The sequence below is a fragment of the Balaenoptera borealis genome, assembly GCF_965194805.1.
Source record: "Balaenoptera borealis genome assembly, chromosome: 12".
NCBI classification, from domain to species: Eukaryota; Metazoa; Chordata; class Mammalia; order Artiodactyla; family Balaenopteridae; genus Balaenoptera; species Balaenoptera borealis.
Genome location: NC_138869.1, coordinates 49,274,965 through 49,293,913, shown reverse-complemented (window position 1 = coordinate 49,293,913; position 18,949 = coordinate 49,274,965). Strand labels below are relative to the sequence as shown.

Below are 18,949 nucleotides of genomic sequence, written 5' to 3'. Positions count from 1 at the left end.
AAAGAAAACTCTTGAACACTTACTGACACTTGAACACTGCTAAATGTTTTTTTTTTTTTAAGCCACCTTTTTTTTTTTTAATTGGTTTTTCCTGAAAGCGATTTTAAATGACTGCTCTAGCCTCTGGGAGAATCTCAGGCCTAGAACTCCACAAGGACTCTAAGTTACATACTATACTAAACTTTCTAGTGCAGTTTTTTAATTTCCCCCTCAAGGACTTCAGACTTGAATAGTCTCAGCATTCCTTTAATCCTATAGAATAGTCTTCTGGAAGTTTTTCAAGTTACTGTTGCAATCACTTTAGGGCCTTGTACATGGCCTTCAGAACAAAGACTAGGTCAAAGTAATGAATACTGGGCGCAACTTAATCAAATTTTGTGAAAGGATATTCTCAAACCTTAATAGCACTTTTTTTTTTTAACCCAGAGATTTGTGGGTTTAAATGTAAAAGTAAAATAAATGTAGCAGCCGCCTTAGTTCAGACCGGGGCGGGGGGTGGGGGGGTGGGGAAGGGGAGCCTCCCAAGTAGAAGTTTATGTCACTTATTTAAGCAGATACTAAACAGTAGCATTATATAAATAACATTTCAAGCTATGTCCAATATTTCTTAGGACGAAGACAAGTTAACAGGAAGATAGCTGAAGGTACTGAATGTACACCAAGGGACAATAATGAAATGGCTTCCCAAGTTCCAGACAAAATACATTATAACTTAGCGATCTGAAAAACAGCAGCCCAGACTTTATCAAAGGCTAGCCGTCTCTTCAAGTTGCTGTCTAGTCTAAGCCACCACTATTCACGACACAAAGCTCTCGTTTCACTAAAACCACTCCTCGATTTCCTTCTGCCGACCTCTGCATACCAGCAGGCCAGTCTCCCTTCATTCACCACTCACAAACTCGGGGGGGGAGGGGAGACCACAGATGTCTGGAAGATACAAAGTAGGAGACAATGCTCCCTCCAACAGGGAACAGAAAACGAAGGAAACAACTACATCCGACTGCCAAAGCTTTCAAGTTTAGCGGATTCAGAAGCGGGCTGTGAGAACTGAACTTCGAAAGTCTCTGTTCCAAGTCCTCTCCCCAGACAAAACACGGAACGAAGTTGCAACGCTTGAATTTCCTTCGGGCAATTTCGTAGCGAGGGAAAAATTCACCCCGCTGGAAAGTGTTCTCAAAATCAAGTTTAGCTGCCATGAAACTATCTGAATAAAGAATTTACACGAACAAAATTCTCGAAGCAGTCAGAGGCTGAATCCCATGGGTCACTTGATAAGAGACAGTAAGCCAGTCGCCCTCGCCCTTATTTTTCCCAGGACCTCCCTTGCACGCCGCTTTCACCCACCTGCACCGTACAAGAAAATATAGGTGCAAGATATGGATTTTTATCTGTGCAAACCCTCCTGGCGCATCGCACCGTCTGCAATAATAGTTTGGATCCTCTAAGGTTTAAAGTTGCTTCGATTTAAACAAGCGCACTCACGCCGGCAGGGCATTAAAAAAAAAAATACTAACGATCCTCTTAACAATACGTCCTTAAGCACGAAAGGGGGAACCTGGAGATGGGACCTCGGGTGGCGTCCCAGGCCCAGTGCCCGCACCCCAACTCCCCGCGGAGGCCGGGAAGGCGGAGTCCCCCGTCCCCACCCCGCCCCCCACCCCGGCGCATCCCGAGGCGCAGGGTCCCTCCCCCAAACTCAGCCGCGGCCGGAGCCCCGGACAGAAACCACAGCACCCCCCCACCCCGCCGGCCATCCGAGCTCCAGGACGCGCCCTCGCGGCGCCCCCTCCCCGAAAGCGGTGCCCCCCGGGCCCCTGAGGAGCGGCGCGACCGGAACCGGGCCAGGCCGCCGCCCTCCGTCCCCCGAGCGCGGCCCGCCTCCGCCGCCTCCCCGGCGTCCCCAGTCCGCAACCCCCGCTCCCCACCCGGGGCCTCCGGGCTGCGCTGGGCCCGGTTTCCAGCCGCCGCCGGGACCGCGCGCCCGCGACGAAGTTTGGCTCCGAAGCGGGAGCGGGAGCAGCCCCAGAAGGGTAAGGAAAGGAGCGCCCAAGCACCTCAGGGGAACAGGCTCCTCCCGCCGCGGGAGTCCGACCGTCCTCGGCCTGCAGTGGCGGCTCGACGGGGACCGGAGCTGCTCCTCGGACCTTCCTCGGTCTCCGCCTCCCCTCGCTCTCCGCTCCCGGGGCCGGGCTAACGCGGCTGCCACAGACCGAGAGGCTTAAAATGGCGCCGCACAAGGAGCTCTTATAAGTCGCGCAGGAGCCTCTGTATCCTGCCGCCAGCGGCGCAGCGCGGAGCGTTCCGCCGCGCGAGGACAAGGGGCGGGGCGCGGGGGGGCGGTGGAAAGTAGTCCCCGCGCCGCTGAGCAGCCCGGCGCCGTCCGCCCGCCCGGCGCAGGGGCGGGGCGCACGCGTTCTCTCCGGACGCTGTCCGGGGTAGAGGCCGGCTGCTGCCCCGCCGTGCGGGACCGGAGGGCGGCCCGCTAGGGCGCCGTGGTCCGAGTCGGGGAGGCCGGGGGCCCCCGCGAGCCGGGGTAGGCTGGGGGGAGGACGACGCTGGTACTCTCCGCTGTCCCGAGCCCGACGTCCCCGCCTCGCGCGTGCCCCGGGCCGTGAGAGCGGACGCGGGGCTGGCCGCGCGCTGCCCGCTGCTCGCGGGAGGCGGCATCGGGACCCAGGCCCTCCGGGGCCGAGCGGGCCAGGCGGCACAGGTCCCGGGAGGGCGGAAGTTCGGGGCCGGGGCCGCGCCGGCGGCGCGGGGAATGAGGTCGGGGCCCGCCCGCTCCGGGCGCTGCTGGGCGCCGCTGCCGCCCGGCTCCCGGTCAGGGGACCCCGGCGCGTTCGTGCTTCCGCCGTAGTTGCGGTCTGGGCCCCAGGCTGTTTGCAGGACTTGGCTCGCAGCCGAGCCAAGAGCCCCAGAGCCCCCCACGGTCCGGATCGTGGATCCCGCATCCCTACCGGCTGTTCACCCCGAATCTGGAAATGAAGTACCCGGCCGAGCCGCCAGTTCTCCCCACTCCCGAAGGCTGTGAACTCGCGTTAGGATAGGCGCCTAGCCCGCAATTCAACAAGTCCTGATGAGTCCCTACTGTGAACAAATGACTGATAGAAATGGACTAGCTCTAGAGCCCTGCCAACTAGGTTAATTCTTACAGATTCCATTTTCATCTGGTTCCACTTTGTTACTAAGTATCAATAGATTTTTGTGGTGGTGGCGAGGATTTTTCTTTGGAGGAGGTGCATTTATAGGGTATCACTTATTTGAGAAATCCAAGTATGTTGTTTATGGAAAGAGCTATTGATTAGGCAGCTTCTAATTTTTAAAAACGCATTTTCTATTCTTCAAAAACATTTTCGAATTCGTCTTAATAGGTTGAAGTTGGTTCTTCATTCACCTTGGAAATGTCTCCATTGTAATCCAGCAGGATTGGCATTTGTCAAAGCTGAAAGAATTATGATCGATTCACTTTCTCTAGTCTGTTGTTGTATGCTTATTTTTCCTCCAAAACAATGGAGAGAGTACCAAAAGCAACAAAGTTATCTTGAGGCTTTTATCTCTGTAATTAATGCATGCAAACAATAGGTCTTTATACATAGGTACAGGCAGGAAACCTTCTTACTCATTCACTCGTGGAGTAGGTTATGTAGTTTTAGGCATAGCTATGCTTCAGGGGCAACATGTTCTTTAAATAATTCAATTTTTCCCCCTATCTTAAAGATATTTTATTATATACCGTGGTAATGTTAACTGCTGTCTATCACCCTAGCATACGTGGGGCCCTGCAGTGGGAAAAGTCCGCAGACTAAGATGATGTTCAGTGAGATCCATTGTCTACAATGACTTTCTCATTTGTGTCTTTGCTAGCAGTTCTGTAGAATTAGGAGTAGAGGATGGTTGCAGTTAACCATCTGGTCATAATTTGAACAGATCGAAAGGAAAAAGATACTTCATCAAAGCAGTGTTTCTAATATAAACTCAAAAGTGTAAATGGCATTTTTTCAGGTACTGATCCCCAATTTTAATGTTTATATACAGAGTTAAAGAATATGCAGTTGATTTGATTAAAGTCATATATTTAAAATAAGATGACTAATAAATATCAGAGTAATTTTTTAACAGACGTTTCCTTTTTCTATGTTCAGTTTTGGTTTTGTTTTGCTGAATAAGGCACACTATTAAAACTGGTTAAGAAATATCTGCACCATTAGAACATCTAAAGGATAAAAACTCTTCTATATTTGTATTTCTCTATTTAGATGCCAAAATAATTGAAGCATTTTTCTATAATTTAGATATCTTAATCTAAATTTATAATTAACATTTAAAATCCCTAGTAATACTTTAAGCAAACATATGTTAGTAAAGGAAATGTAAAATTTGCAACAATGCAGCAAGCTATTTTTCCCATCACATCTAAGTGTACTGAAGAATTACTGGGTGACTAGCACTAAGACGAATTAGTTGAATTTAACAAATTGCTCAGAATTTTTATTTGCTTATCCCCAAGATAGAAATTGTTCCAACTGCCTCACCAAAAATATGAGATGAATAACTTCTCTGAAATGAAGACAAATATTAACATTAAACCAACAAGAAATACAAGCATCAAAATACCTGATGAGTTGGTGAAATAAGTGATTTTGTAAAAATGATTTTTAAAAGTTGACCTTGGGCAATACATTTCATAAAAAACACTTGGTTATCTTTTTTACACCTTTTCCTTCTAGAGCCAGCCACTTGGGTTTGACGTGAATTAATCCATTTTGTGAAACTGCAGAGGACAAATGGTTCTAAATTTCAGGCTGTGTTCCTGGAAACCAAAAGTGTCTCCAGCTGGTTTAACCGAGGAAGTATTACCTGTCATGATTTCAGACCACTGGCACATCCAGCAGTGGTTTCATGGAGCCTGAAGGTACAGCGTCACTTCACTAAAACACATACTTTTGAATCACCTTTAGGCAAAGACATAAATGCCCAGATTGTTTTTGCACTTCCGACAGAAACATTAATCAAGGCAGCATTGCAAAGAAGGCCCGTTCGTTCCCTTTTGGGACAGTTAACTCTATCAAATCCACTAATTAAACATTTATTGAACGCTAAGACAATGAGCTTCCTTTAGAGAGAAATGGATGCCTGTTCCTTTTGATGAGGACCCTTAAATGAATGTGTAATTGTAATTGTAAAGAAGCCCTCCTTGAAAAGAAACAGAAACAGTAGAAAACAGTGAAACGAGGGTGTGGTCTCTTCTGGACAATCTGAATCTCCTTGGGAAGAATCCTCCCCCAGCAGAAAGGTAAGACTAAATAATATTCCATGCATTTATAAACAATAACTCCCGACTGTCTAAGAAGGCTCGTTCAAAAATATTTCTTTTCAACAACCTGCAAACACTGGACAAAAATCAGCATCAGCTTTTCATTTAGCAGTTCATCAAGTGGGCTGTTTATGGATTGGGGCTTTTGATTTGCAATCCATCATGTCAGGGTTCAGTGTTATCTTTTGATTTCTTTCCAGCTGAACAGACTAAGTAGTTGTAAATACCTCTTGTCAGACTACATGGTTGGCTATTCTTACACACAGAAGTCATCTAGGAACCCACTGGGCAAATTCGGCGGAGAGCCACTATGGAAAGCTTGCATCTGGTGTGCACTGCGGCACGAGGGGGGGCAGTGAAGGTGGTGGGAGGCGATGTCCATGGTGGTGGCGGCGGCAGCAGCAGTGGTAGTTATGTTCATGGCCGCTTCAGCTATGCCAGGAACACTCTTCGTGCTTGGAGTTATGTGTTCTCCAGGCCTTCATTGGCTTGACACAAGAGTCTCTGCCATACTAAGGAAGTACATTTTAATGGCTACCATAGAAAGTGTAAGGAGAAGCAATGGAGACATCGTCCATCATATTCAAAGAGCACAAAGGTATATGTTTCTCAATGTTTCTAAGAACTAAGACAAATACCGCTGCATTGCTAAGAAATCATGCTTTGGAGACATACCTCCCCCAAACATACACACACACACACAAACACACACACACACACACACACACACACACACACACACACACACACACCTCTCTATTAAAAATTTCAAAATGGTTGCAGATACTTCATTCACAAGAAGGTTAAAGGCGTTTCCCATCGAAAGAAGGATTAACTTACCGGAGGATTCTGGGACTGCAGATGTATACTGCGACAAAATCCTAAATTCATCGAAAAAAATCATTTCTGGACTCCAGCTACTAAAAATAATAGAATTATAGTAAATCATGGATAAGATTAAAACAAGCCATTTTCACATTCCAAAGTGTTCAGGAAAAAAAAAATGATTCTTTTCTTTTAACTCCTTTCTTAAACAATGCAAATTTTAAAGTAGCTTTTTCTTTCCAGAGCACGCAGCGCCATGAAATCGATAATTTTTGATCTTTCGGTTAGTAGGCAACATGGTGAGCTATTGCAGGGACTGCAGGCAGCAGACATGTTCTTGTCAGCTAAAAATTTTCATATTGTTTTTGAATCCATTGAGATTTGTAGATGTGATACCACCGGTTTTTTGTTTTAGCTTGCACTAGGCTATAGGGACACAAACCCTCAGTTTATCGACATATCCAGGTCTATTGCTTTATATATATTAAAAACAGGGAGTCTTACTGGATCTTAAACAAAAAATTATGTAAAAGGAGTGGCTGGTGTGATTATAATCCCATCATGCAGGGTCCACGGTTCCCATTTAGTGAAATTTCGCAGAGGGCAACTTCTTAAGAACATCCCTGCTGTGCAGAGTGAAAAGCATGAACAAACCAAAGACAGAATTCATCTGTGTTTATATTTTACAAACAATGAAAAACCTACTCTTTGTATGCCTTTTTTCCCCCACCTTATTATTTCATGAAAACTGCAGCATTTTCCCCGCCCCCATCCAAACACTCACCACCCCAGCACTGCAGTATTCCGTCCCTCTGTTGCTTCTCCTTCGTCTTCTTTTTCGCTTTCACAAATTCTGCACGCGCCATCTTTGTGTGGGGTGATTCTTTGCTAATTTCAGTTACCCATTCTCTCACAAATCGGTTCAGAAATAGAAAATTATAGTGTGCTTTGGGGCTTAATTTGCCTAAATTTCTTCCAGCCTTCCCTTCTGACACAGAAACATGGAAACAACAGGGAGGGGGGGGGGGCAAAAAAAGAGATATTTCTATTATTGCCATAACCTGTTGTATACAGTGGTGATAAAAATTATTATTAACATAATAGCAACAGCTGCAGCCTAAATAGAAGCTATGAGATAATTAATGTGCTACAACAAATTAATTTGCTGCAGGTGCCTCTGCTGTGAACTGAGTAACCCATGCCATATAAAGTCTAAATAAAATGATGAGTCCCCCCACATGCTAAAAGAATACGGAGCAAAATGTCTTGTTCAGTAAATATTATGCGTGCCTATTGTAAAAAAAAAAAAAAAAAATCCTCCCCAGCCCCTTCCCCCCTGTCCCCCACCAACCTATCTCAAATGGTTTAGTCATCAGTGGATAACAGTGGAGTTGGATCGGGTGTTTATGTGTATGAGTGTGTATGTACACAGGTGGAGGGTATAGCTTTCTTAAACATATGGAAGTTTGATGCTGGATCTTAGCTGGAAAACGTATGGAACAGCTATAGATTTCTTTTTAAAAATCAGCTCTATTGGTTTTAAAACAAAAATTAGTGTATTCATGTGTATAGCCAGAAGGAAAATAACAGTGTTGAGCTGTAGCCCATCTTTTAAAGATAATTAATCTTTTTAAAAAATCACCTCTCTTACAAAAAAAGGAAATGTGTTTGTAGTGTGGCACTCTTCATTGATGTGAAAGAGAGACTTTTTCTTTACTCTCACTTGCTGTCAAGTTGAGTGTTTATGGAGAATAATTGCTGGTTATATCACAAGTGTGTTCCAGAAATACACCGCATCAGACAGGGCAGCATGGACAGGGCCTGGGGAAGGTCACAGTGCCAGAAGCAAATGTCCATTGTCCGTTTTGCACCACTCAGCAAAAAATAACTTTGAGCCTAGAAAAGTGGAGGAACATATAGATTGATTTTTTTAACTACTTGACAAAAAAAAAAAAAATTCTCTTAGAGTAGGGATATAGTCATTTCTGAGTTTTCTCCCAATAATGCTACCAAAGGAAATGACATTTCTGTTTTCATTGCAGCCTTAGTTTGTTGTTTGTGTAGAAGTCAAAAAATATAAATTTTATCATTGATCTAAATTTTCAAGGTTATTGGTTATTCAAATTTACTTTATTGGATGATCTTAAATTTTAATTCTAAATCTTACAATAAATTAGATCTCTAGTTTCTTAAACAATGCATAGATTTTTTAAAATAGCATTTTGATTTAACTTTGCAGAAATTTTATTTCTAGGAGAGGATATAAAATTATTCAAACAGAACACTGTTCCGGCTACATCCAGAAGGGACACTGCATTTGCACGGGTTTTCGTTTAAATATATTTTACTTCACATATTCTTTCAGTGGACAGAAATGCTCTGAGTTACCACCATTCTCTAGACGAAATTACCGTGTATTTGTCACACCATTTCTCATGCAGTGACGGACATGCATTTTACTCCATCTTTCTTTTGTTTATGCTAAAGCTTTTTCTTCATAATCCACTTTCAAATCTGCCCATATTTTGAACTTATGATTATAGACTCTGAATTAGGGGGGGAAAGAAATAGAAACAAAGACTGTATTGTTTTTCTCATAAAAAGAGGAGAAACAGCCAATTCTTTGATAAAAATGAGAAAACTTGATAAGTATGGAATATATCCATCTCCTCTGGGATTTTCCAGTTAATTTTGATGTTAGTCGACTGTGTTGTTCCACACAAATGGAACTCTGTGAAATCATATAGTTCTATGAATATGAAATCAATTAGAGAAAGAAAAAATGCTTTAATTTCTGTTGCTTTAAGGGATCATCCATTCAAAATATTTTCCTTTCCCTATAAACTGTATTAGAATCTAAGCTATAAGAAATCAAGACTGTAAGTGTCTAACATACATATTCCTCTTTCCTGTGAATGTTCTCTTTTCATAGCACCATGATCCCAAATCTCTCAACCTTTCCTCATAAGACTTAGTTTTCAGAACCCTTATTCTTACATTATCAGAACAAGGGACATTGTGCAAGTTCTAAATAGTAAAAAATGATTGTTGTAAACCAGCTTGCTTTGGGGTGGTTTGTTACACAGGAAAAGCTAACTAATATAGCTAAGATGATGCAACTTTTGCCTTGTTCTTAATAATCACATCATACCGCAGGTTTATCCTGAGCTTGTTGTCTTCTAAAACAAAAATGTCTAAAGATTTTAAATTATGCAGTCTGGTTAGTAAAAAAATTTCGAGTATATGCTCTCTAGATGTCTATTTATTTAAATCATATACAGGTACTACTGTCAATACATATATTAAATATCAATGAAGCTTGGCTTCTTTTTTTTAAGACTTTAAAGACTTTAAGACTTTAAAAAGTCAGTATAGGAGTTGCAGTATTTTATTTCCTCATGCCAATAGATCCTCCTGGGCACCTTTTGGGTTATATTCACACTATTCAGGACCACTCTTCTAAAACTCTGAAATCTTTCACAAAATCTGCCTTAAAGCATTGTTCATCTATTCTGAATGTGTGCAATTTGTTTTTTAAAACTAAACTCAGCTTTATTTATGATACTTGCTGATTGTTGCAGAACCCTTTTGGAAATTACACATTGATCTTTTCTATTAACTGAGTTTAAATAAACCCCCTTTGGTAAAAAAAAAAAAAAACCACCATTTGTGTTTCTAGCAAATGTACCTAGAATATATACTGGTTTGTGGGGTCTCTTGCATCACCATTTTCTCTTGGTATTTAACTCTTTTGTGTATGTGGATATGTATCCCATTTCTTTCTTTAACTATGTTTTAAGAAGGGGGTGTTGGGGACTTCCCTGCTGGTCCAGTGGTAAAGAATCCACCTTGCAATGCAGGGGACGCGGGTTCCATCCCTGGTCAGGGAACTAAGATCCCACATGCCATGGGGCAACTAAGCCCAAGCGCCACAACTACTGAACTCACATGCCTCAACGAGAGAGCCCGTGTGCCGCAAACTACAGAGCCCATGTGCTCTGCAGCCTCTGCACCACAACTAGAGAAGAGAAAACCCGCGTACCGCAACTAGAGAGAAGCCCGCCCGCCACAATGAAAGATCCCGCGTGCCACAACCAAGACCCGACACAGCCAAAAATAAATAAATAAAAGAAGGGGGTGTTAATGACATTTTCAACAAAGAGGATGAGGATGCCTTTTCAATGTCAAAAGATTCTGAGATACCTCACATGATAGTAACTGTACTTTTAGTATCTGTTGATTAAGAATCTGCATGGTGACAAAAAGCTACTATAAAATCAGTAAGGCTTTTAAACAAATTTATGTTTTATTAATCACTGTGGAATCTACATGAATGTGAATACTAATCACAAACATATGTGGAAGACTCATTTTTCAGTGCACAGACGATTCTTCATGACCTTCTGGGGTATTCGGGCCCTTGCTTAACTTGGTAATGAGAAAGCCACTGCAGGAATGAAAACAGGAAACACAAATCCCACTCTGTGGTGCACTACTCCGTTGACCTGGACAGACTCTTTAACCTCTCTGAGTCCTGGCATCCCCTCTGTAGTGGAAGAAACAGCAGTGGTGGTGGGAGTCACAGTAATCCAAATGGTGACGTCCATTTGCTCAGGTTATAAGCTAGACACACAGAGCTGGAATTTGAACTCTGTACTGTCCATTAGCTGTGGGTGGCTATTTAAATTTAAATGAATTAAAGTTAAAATAAAATAAATTAAATTTTAATTCCTCAGTCTCATTAGCACATTTCAAGCACTCAGTAGCCACATTTGGCTACCATATTGCACAGCATGGATAGAGAGCCATCATCGGTTCCATTGGGCACTGCTGAACAAGACTGTCCAACTGCAAAGGCTGTACTTTTGCCACTGGATTTAAATCTTCCTTACTCATACATTCCTTTCCTTTTCCATCCATTTAGCAAACATTTACTGAATACCTACTACATGCCAGGCACCATGTTGAACACTGGGGAGTTATCTCACTGTGTTGTTGTCAAGGGCAAATGTATAGACATAAAAGAGCTTTTTAAGCTACAAAGTTTTAGATGAAAGTGAGATACTTGTAGGTTGTAGTTGCTATAATAGTAGGACTCCGCTTCATTGAGGGCAGGGTCTATGTTACTCTTCTTGGAATCCTCTCCTCCCTCCCCCACCCCACCTCCAGCACGTACCCATCAGATGTGAATGCATAGCCATAGCCTCCCATTATAGTGCATATGTGTCAGTTTGTATCCATCCACTTTCTGAACCCTTTTCCTAAATTAGGGGAATTCATCAGGTAGCGTATGGGCCGTGGAGCTGGATCACGGGCATGATGCCTCAGCTCAGCCAATCAGATTCTCTGCTTGGGACTTTGAAACTAGAGCACATGACATGAAGAAGCAGGTTTAATTATTTCAGTGACTGCAGCAGTAATGTCCACTTCCTACGCAACTGTCACTTTACTGGATCTGCGATGGTTAATCTTAAAAGCAACTTTATTTTGTCCACCCCAACCTGACACCCCCTTAAGCTTCCTTCTTAGGGGTGGTCCCACCATCACCACTGGATGCCACGTGAAATGAATGTCCATGACTTTCCTGGTCTTTGTCAGCTAACAAAGTTTTCTGGTCACTAAGTTGCAAAACACGGTCTCAATTTAACACTTCTATCTTCAGTTGAAGGTAAAAATTCTCCCCCCGTCCCAGCTAGGGCTGCGAGGAGGGCGGCTTGACTCCTTCCTCTCACCATCATGTCCTCCCCGCCGCCCAGCTGCTGTTTTTGACCCTTCTGGGGTTGCGGCCATGAGGAAAGGTAAGAGGAATGTAGTACTTCTCAACAGACTGGTTCCTGTTGTCAACTGGCTTTTGCCCTCTGGGTCCGGCCAGTGATTAAAGGTGGCCCTGTTGTGGACATTTCTGTGGGCTCTCGGGCAGCTCCCCTGCCAGAACACTCTGCCACTCCCTTGGGTACGGAGTGACTCTACGGCAGCCCCTCTGACGTTCTCTTCAAGGATCTGCCTCCAACCTCGAGCTCTCATCCCTTTCACGTCCTCACTATGCTCAGTTCTGGGTCATCTGCTTTGACATTTCTGCCTGGTGACCTGCTCCATACCTTACTCTGACATCGAAAAATTGTCATACCTTTGTGGCTCACTTGAACCTTCTGGCCTGACTTCCTGCTCCCCTAGGGACAGCAGTGGGGGCGATGGCAACGGTGACCTCATCCGATGGTTCTGTGGGTATTGTTTCCTCACCTCCTTGGGCTTCAGCTTTTATTTTGAGCCTGTTGCTTCTACCTTCCTGGTGATTCTGTGAACTATCCAATAGCCTTTCAATACGTTCTTTTTCAGCTTTAGCCAGCCAGTCATTTTCTATTCCTTAAGTTCAACACCTGCTCTGATAAGCGTTTCCATTGTAATGTGTTTTTTTTAATAAATTTATTTGTTTATTTTTGGCTGCGTTGGGTCTTCGTTGCTGCACGCGGGCTTTCTCTAGTTGCAGAGAGCGGGGCGGGTGGGGGGGCACTCTTCGTTGCGGAGCGCGGGCTTCACATTGCGGTGGCTTCTCTTTTTTTTTTGAGAGCTGAATGACAATTTATTATACAGTTAATACAGTGTAAACTTACAGTTATATTCTTAGCTTCTTCTTATCAATAAGGTGAAGATCAATACAGAGATTTGGTCTGAATCCTTAAATTCTCTGATTGTGAGGTTTGTTAAGTCACCTCTTGGGACCTGCTGTGTTCTAATTATGACGTGATATTAGCTTGTCAGTATGAGGGCAGTATTGCCCCCTCCTCAATTTCCCAGAAAACAAAACAATGTTCATAACTATATTTGCAGGAACTGTCAAAAGTATCTGAATTCATTACCTACATAGAAAACATAAGTTCCAGTTAGACTATCCTGCAGCAGCGTAATAGCACATTTTTCGTTGTCTAATGGCTACTGAATGGTTGACTTTTGTAGATGTTTCAGGTGGGTTTTTTAAAATTTATTTTTTATTTTATTTATTTTTGTCTGCATCGGGTCTGCGTTGCTGCATGCGGGCTTTCTCTAGTTGCAGTGATTGGGGTGGGGGGGGCGGGGGCGGGGGGTGCTACTCTTAGTTGCCATGCGCGGGCTTCTCATTGAGGCGGCTTTTCTTTGGTGCGGAGCGCAGGCTCTAGAGCACAGGCTCAGTAGTTGTGGCGCCCGGGCTTAGTTGCTCCGCAGCATGTGGGATCTTCCCCGACCAGGGCTCGAACACTAGTCCCCGGCGTTGACAGGCAGATTCTTAACCCCTGTGCCACCAGGGAAGCCCCGTTGTAGGTGTTTTTGAAAAAAATATGTATGCCCTATTTGTTGTGATGTGCAATTTTATACGTATCCATTAATTTAAGCTTAATTGTGCACTTATGTCCTCTATAGCCTTATAATATTTTAGCTACTTCATTTAGAATTATAAATATAATATTTACTCATTGATATCCTAAAATGTGTCAGGTCCCATGCCAGGCTCTGAGGATTCAGTCCTGAGCAGTACACAGCTCCTGTCCTCACAGAGCTCACAGTAGATGACAAATGTCTCAGTGAATGAGGATATAAGACCTGCAATGGCGGTGGCTTCTCTTGTTGCAGAGCACGGGCTCTAGGCACGCGGGCTTCAGTAGTTGTGGCTCGCAGGCTCTAGAGCGCAGGCTCAGTAGTTGTGGCGCACGGGCTTAGTTGCTCCGTGGCGTGTGGGATCTTCCTGGAGCAGGGCTCGAACCCGTGTCCCCTGCATTGGCAGGTGGATTCTTAACCACTGCACCACCAGGGAAGCCCCATAATGTATTTTTGACTGTTGTCTATCTATCTCCCTAGTTTGCATCTAGTCACTGTATCTCTACTATCCTTTCACATTGCAAAGCAATGCAGGCACCATGTAAAACAGTCAAACAAATCCAAAATATGTAACATGGAATGAAAAAGTGCTACATAATTCCATGCCCCTCAGATCTCCATGTTCATCAGCATTTCCAAATGTTTTTTGGAAGTAAATAATAGATTCACATATTTTAAATATATTTCACCCTATCCACAAGTTACCATCACCACAACCCTCACCTTAACTCTCTTATTAATTTCTTCCGTATCCTGCCAGTTTCTCTATGCATATATAAACAAACATGACCTTGTGTTATTTTCCTTTTACCCTCCCCCGTTTTTACGCAAAAGATAGTATAATCTTCTTGCACTTTACTTTTGTCACTTACAACGTATCTTGGAAATCTCACCACATCCACTACCCAGAGAACTGCCTCAATTGTTTTTAAAGCTGAAGAAAGACAAATACTGTATGGTATCACTTATATGTGGAATCTAAAAAAATACAACAAACTAGTGAATATAACAAAAAAGAAGCAGGCTCACAGATATAGAGAACAAACTAGTGGTTACCAGTGGGGAAAGGGAAGCAGGGAGGGACAACATAGAAATAGGGGAGGAAGAGGTTCAACTATTATGTAAGAAATAAGTTACAAGGATATATTGTACAACATGGGGAATATAGCCAATATTTCATAATAACTATAAATGGAGTATAACTGTTAAAAATTGTGAATCACTATACTGTACACCTGTAACTTATATAATATTGTACGGCAACTATACTTTTTTAAAAAGCTGCATTTTAACTCTCCCCTTCCCATCGATGGATGTTAGATTGTTTCCAAGAGTTTGTCATTACAAATAGCACTGCATAAATCATCTCACACGTGTGTCATTTACGACAGGTGCAAATCTTAACTGTAGGATAAATTCCTGGAAGTGGGACCGCTGAGTCAAAGGGTATATGTACCGGGAGAGCGGAATCAGTGCTAGGTATTGTTAGATTCCCAATAACTAGTTGGCACTCCCAATTGCCATAGATAGGTGTTGTAACAGTGTCTGTTCTCACCAGCAATGAGAGAGCGCCTGTGCCCTGGCAGCTTCAGTGATGGAGAGTGTGGGGAAAGATGCTGCTGTGCCCGACCCACACCTGCTAGAAGGTCTTCTCTAGACCAGCTGCCACTCTGCCCCAGGGCTTCTCTCTGGCTCCAGGAAGCAGGCTTGACCTGTGTGTGAGCCTGGGGGATGGACAGGGCAGAAGCGCCTGAGAGTTCATTCCCCACAAGCAACCATCAACCAGTGATGTTCAGGGAGTTGGTGGATAAATACCTCAGCTTCCCGCTCTCAGAGGGGATAACTCTGGAGTGTGTTCTGCACTGTCCCCCACGGTTCTCCGACTGAGCTCCAGGCTTGGCTTCAGAACACACCCTTCATAACACCTTTCCCTTTCCTCCTTACTTCCCTACTGGTGTTTCCTGCCCTCCCCTCCCAAATAAACTACCTACACTAAAATATTCATCTCAGGGTCTGCTTCTGGGAGAACCCAACTGAACAGCCTGTCATCAAAATTTTGGAATTGTATGAATGATATCGCAATGTCATTTGGATTTGCATTTCTCTTGTGAGTGAAGTTGAGCATATATTCATACATTTGAGCTATTTTTATTTCTATTTCTGTGAACTGATAGTCAAATCTTTTGTCTATTAGTCTCTTCAATTTCTATAAAAATCACTCCGTAATAGGAAGATTAGCTCTTTGTCTGCACTATGAATATTTTTTCCAGTTTGTTGTCTTTTTCTTTTTCTGTTTTTCTGCTTTCTTCTCTCCTTCTCTTCCTTCTCCTCTTTTTTTTTTTTTTTGCCATTCAGAAGTTTTAATTTTTATGTAGACAAATTAATCGATCTTCTCTTGTCTCTTCTGTATTTTGAGTCATAGTAAGAAATGCTTTCCTCCGTTCCAAGTTAAAGAAGAATTCCATGTTTTCCAATAAATCTTTAAAAAATTCTTTAGTTTCCATCTTTAACCCACTGGAATTTATCCTAGTGGATATTCATCAACTATTACCTTCATCATGCTTTTCCTGCACTGTGATCTCTCCTAGAATCACAATCACCTTGAAACTGCCCTTGGGTTACTTTGAGCGAGGTGTCCTATTTCACTGGCCCAACCTATTTCCTCTTGTAGATGATCATGGATCTCTTGGCTTTCCTCTTAAGTTGGCCTTTACCACCCTTAGTAGCAGAAGAGTTTCCTGCTGCAGCATTTTTCTACCTGCAATAGCCCCCCTGTATCTTTTTCTTACTGAGCCCATAGTTTATCTCATCTGATAGTGTACATTTTCTTCCTTTCCCACAACTCTTCATTTTTTTCCTTTTGTTCTGTTCAAAATGGCAGAGCAACTTGTGTGCCATTTTCATATGGTATTGGACCGGATCTTTCCTCAAGATTGCAGTGTGTTTTTCCTTGCAGCCTCAAAAAGTAATGAAAAAGATTGAGAGTGCCACAAACAATTTTATAAATCTGTGGGGTCCTTTTGCAACTCGGGACGTTGCGGTGTACATTTTAAATTTATTTTTGTCTTGATAATTATTCACTCTTAGGGAGAAAAATACCAAAAATAGACAGACAGACAGATAGATAGATAGATAGATAGATAGATAGACCTGATCTGTATTCATCTATAGAGTGCTAAATAAGTCACAAATCACATCTGCATATGAACTTGATTAAATTCTGTTGTTTTGGCCAAAATGGACAAATTAGAAGGATTAAACCTTTTTTTTGATTTGTTGCTGCCTTTCTGTTTGGCCATCCCTTAGGTGTGCTTCTAAAAATATTGCTCTTGCACTTTTGGTGCTTTTTTATGACATTCTAGGTCAATTCTGCCCCCTAAATGTGGGTGAATCATACTCAGTGATCTTTGACCTTCTTTTAGTTAAGTAACACCCATGGAGGGCTAGTCTCTTCTTGGAATGAAAGAAGCCCATCATGTTCTATTGGCCTGGTTAACTGTCCTACCATTGAATCAGAGGCTCTATTCAATGAGAGAAAAGGAAACCAGCTATCATTCCTTCCTCCCATGGGCCTTTTAAGCTCCTTTTGCCCACATATGCCACAAAGAAAATGCATCACCTCTGTTTACTCATCTGCCTCTGGGTGTACCAGATGCTGCTTGTTCTACCTGAGAAGAGAATATTCCTGCCTGCTGCAACTAAAGTAACACAGGGTCCACTTTCATGGATACCCTCCACGGCCTTTTCTCCCTTTTTCTTGCACGAGACCATGGGAGGAAAATTGGGTGGTGAAGTGCCCATCTCCCTACCAGACCTTCATTCTTCCTGCCTGTTCGCAGTGTCGCCTCTGTGGAAACTTCCATCACAGACGTCTCCTCCAGGCATCCCCACCCTCCTCATCAGTATACTCCTCCCCTGAGTGTCACTAGCTGTGGGATTGTAAGACTCCATTATAATAAAGGTGACGATGACAGATCTCAAGGAAGTCGAGCTCCAAAGTGAGGGAGGGAGGCACATCAGAGAGAGGGCTCCGGGAGCCTGATAATGAGATGGAGAGGACTTCTCCTGCTTATGGGTGAAAAAGACAGGGAAGTCTCTGAAGACAAAGCACATAATAATGCGATCACAGAGCCCTCCTAATAGGGCCAATGTGATGTTCAGAACATATATTCTTTTCACTGCCTTACTCTTATGTTCCAGTGGAAAGGTCTTCAAATGAGTGTTTACTCAGTGTACCTCACTCGGTAACACCACACTCTGGGCAGGACTTTTATTACACCAAAGTTACATGCAGGTATATGTTTAATTGACTTAATAACCTTGGGGCTCAGAGATAATTTTTTCTAAACACTTTGTCTCAGTTACAAGAATTTAAAAAAATGTTTCGTCAGACATAAATCCCTTAATAATGTTGTCAATTTATTTCTTAAAGATTTTCTAACATGCTTAGCTGGGTGCTCCCTTGCCCTTTTCTTCTCCTAAGAGGTGGCTTTTTTTTTTTAACAGAAGTGTATAAACTGGGTCAGCCATCACAGCCAGCTTCCTGTGTAAGGAACGCCCTGTTTTCTCCAAGCTGGAATTTGGAGATGCAGGACCTCTTTAGGAAGTGACTTGAGGTCCCCTTGGTGTTCAGGAAAGAAACAGGCCATACCTCTGCCTCGTGTGCTGGAGGGGACTGCTGCTCTCACGGTAGCTGGGGATGCAAACATTCACGTTTCTCTTGGACTGGACCCGGGCCGGACCTATTGGCATGGCTTGACTGAGTTGATATAGCCTTTCCCTTTCTTCTGTTTCTCAGTCACTGAGTCTGGCAATCAGAAAGGCAATCAAAGTCATGACTCTCCCAAGTGCATGTAGTTAATAGAGGATTTTCCAGAGCTATTTGTTCCCAGAGGGCTTTCTGGATGGTTCTTGAAATTAGGAATGAGACGGATGGTCCACCAGCCCTAAATATTTTTTGCTTAGGACTAAGGATTTCCAAATCATTAGTGGGAATAAAGAATGCTAATGGGTATGGGGTTTCTTTTTGGAGTGATGAAAACTTTCTAAAACTGATTGTGGTGATCGTTTCCCAATTTTATCAATATACTAAAAATGACTGGATTGTACACTTTAAATAGGGAAGTTGTATGGTATGTGAATTATACTTCAACAAAGCTGTTATAAAACTGTATTCATATATTTGATTGGTAATAATTAATCCTATTCTTAGAGGATCCCATCCTTAATGAATCTAATGATATGCATCGCTCAAGACCAATAGGAATCACCTGGGACTAAGTGCAGGTGTCAAAATAGATGAGCAGAGTTTGTGCAAAATTTGTTCCTGTGACAGACTCAGCTCACATAGTTCTTACAAAACACTGTTATGCAATTCATTCATTTCAAAATAGGGAATCTGAGTTTTGTATTACCTACATAGCCTAAGATTAATTTTTAACATGCTAGGGTAAATAAAAG

General features: G+C 43.0%; 1 protein-coding gene across 4 annotated transcripts in view; it reads right to left on the bottom strand.

Annotated features, from left to right (window-relative positions):
* The window catches only part of CTNNB1 (catenin beta 1), a 42,562-nt gene extending 40,368 nt beyond the window's left edge, over positions 1–2,194 (bottom strand). For all 4 annotated transcript variants that reach the window (XM_082348490.1, XM_082348487.1, XM_082348488.1 and 1 more), the window contains exon 1: positions 2,055–2,194. The gene's annotated coding sequence lies outside the window, so the exon portion shown is untranslated. The remainder of the gene's footprint in view (positions 1–2,054) is intronic.
* Between the last annotated feature and the right edge of the window lie 16,755 nt (positions 2,195–18,949).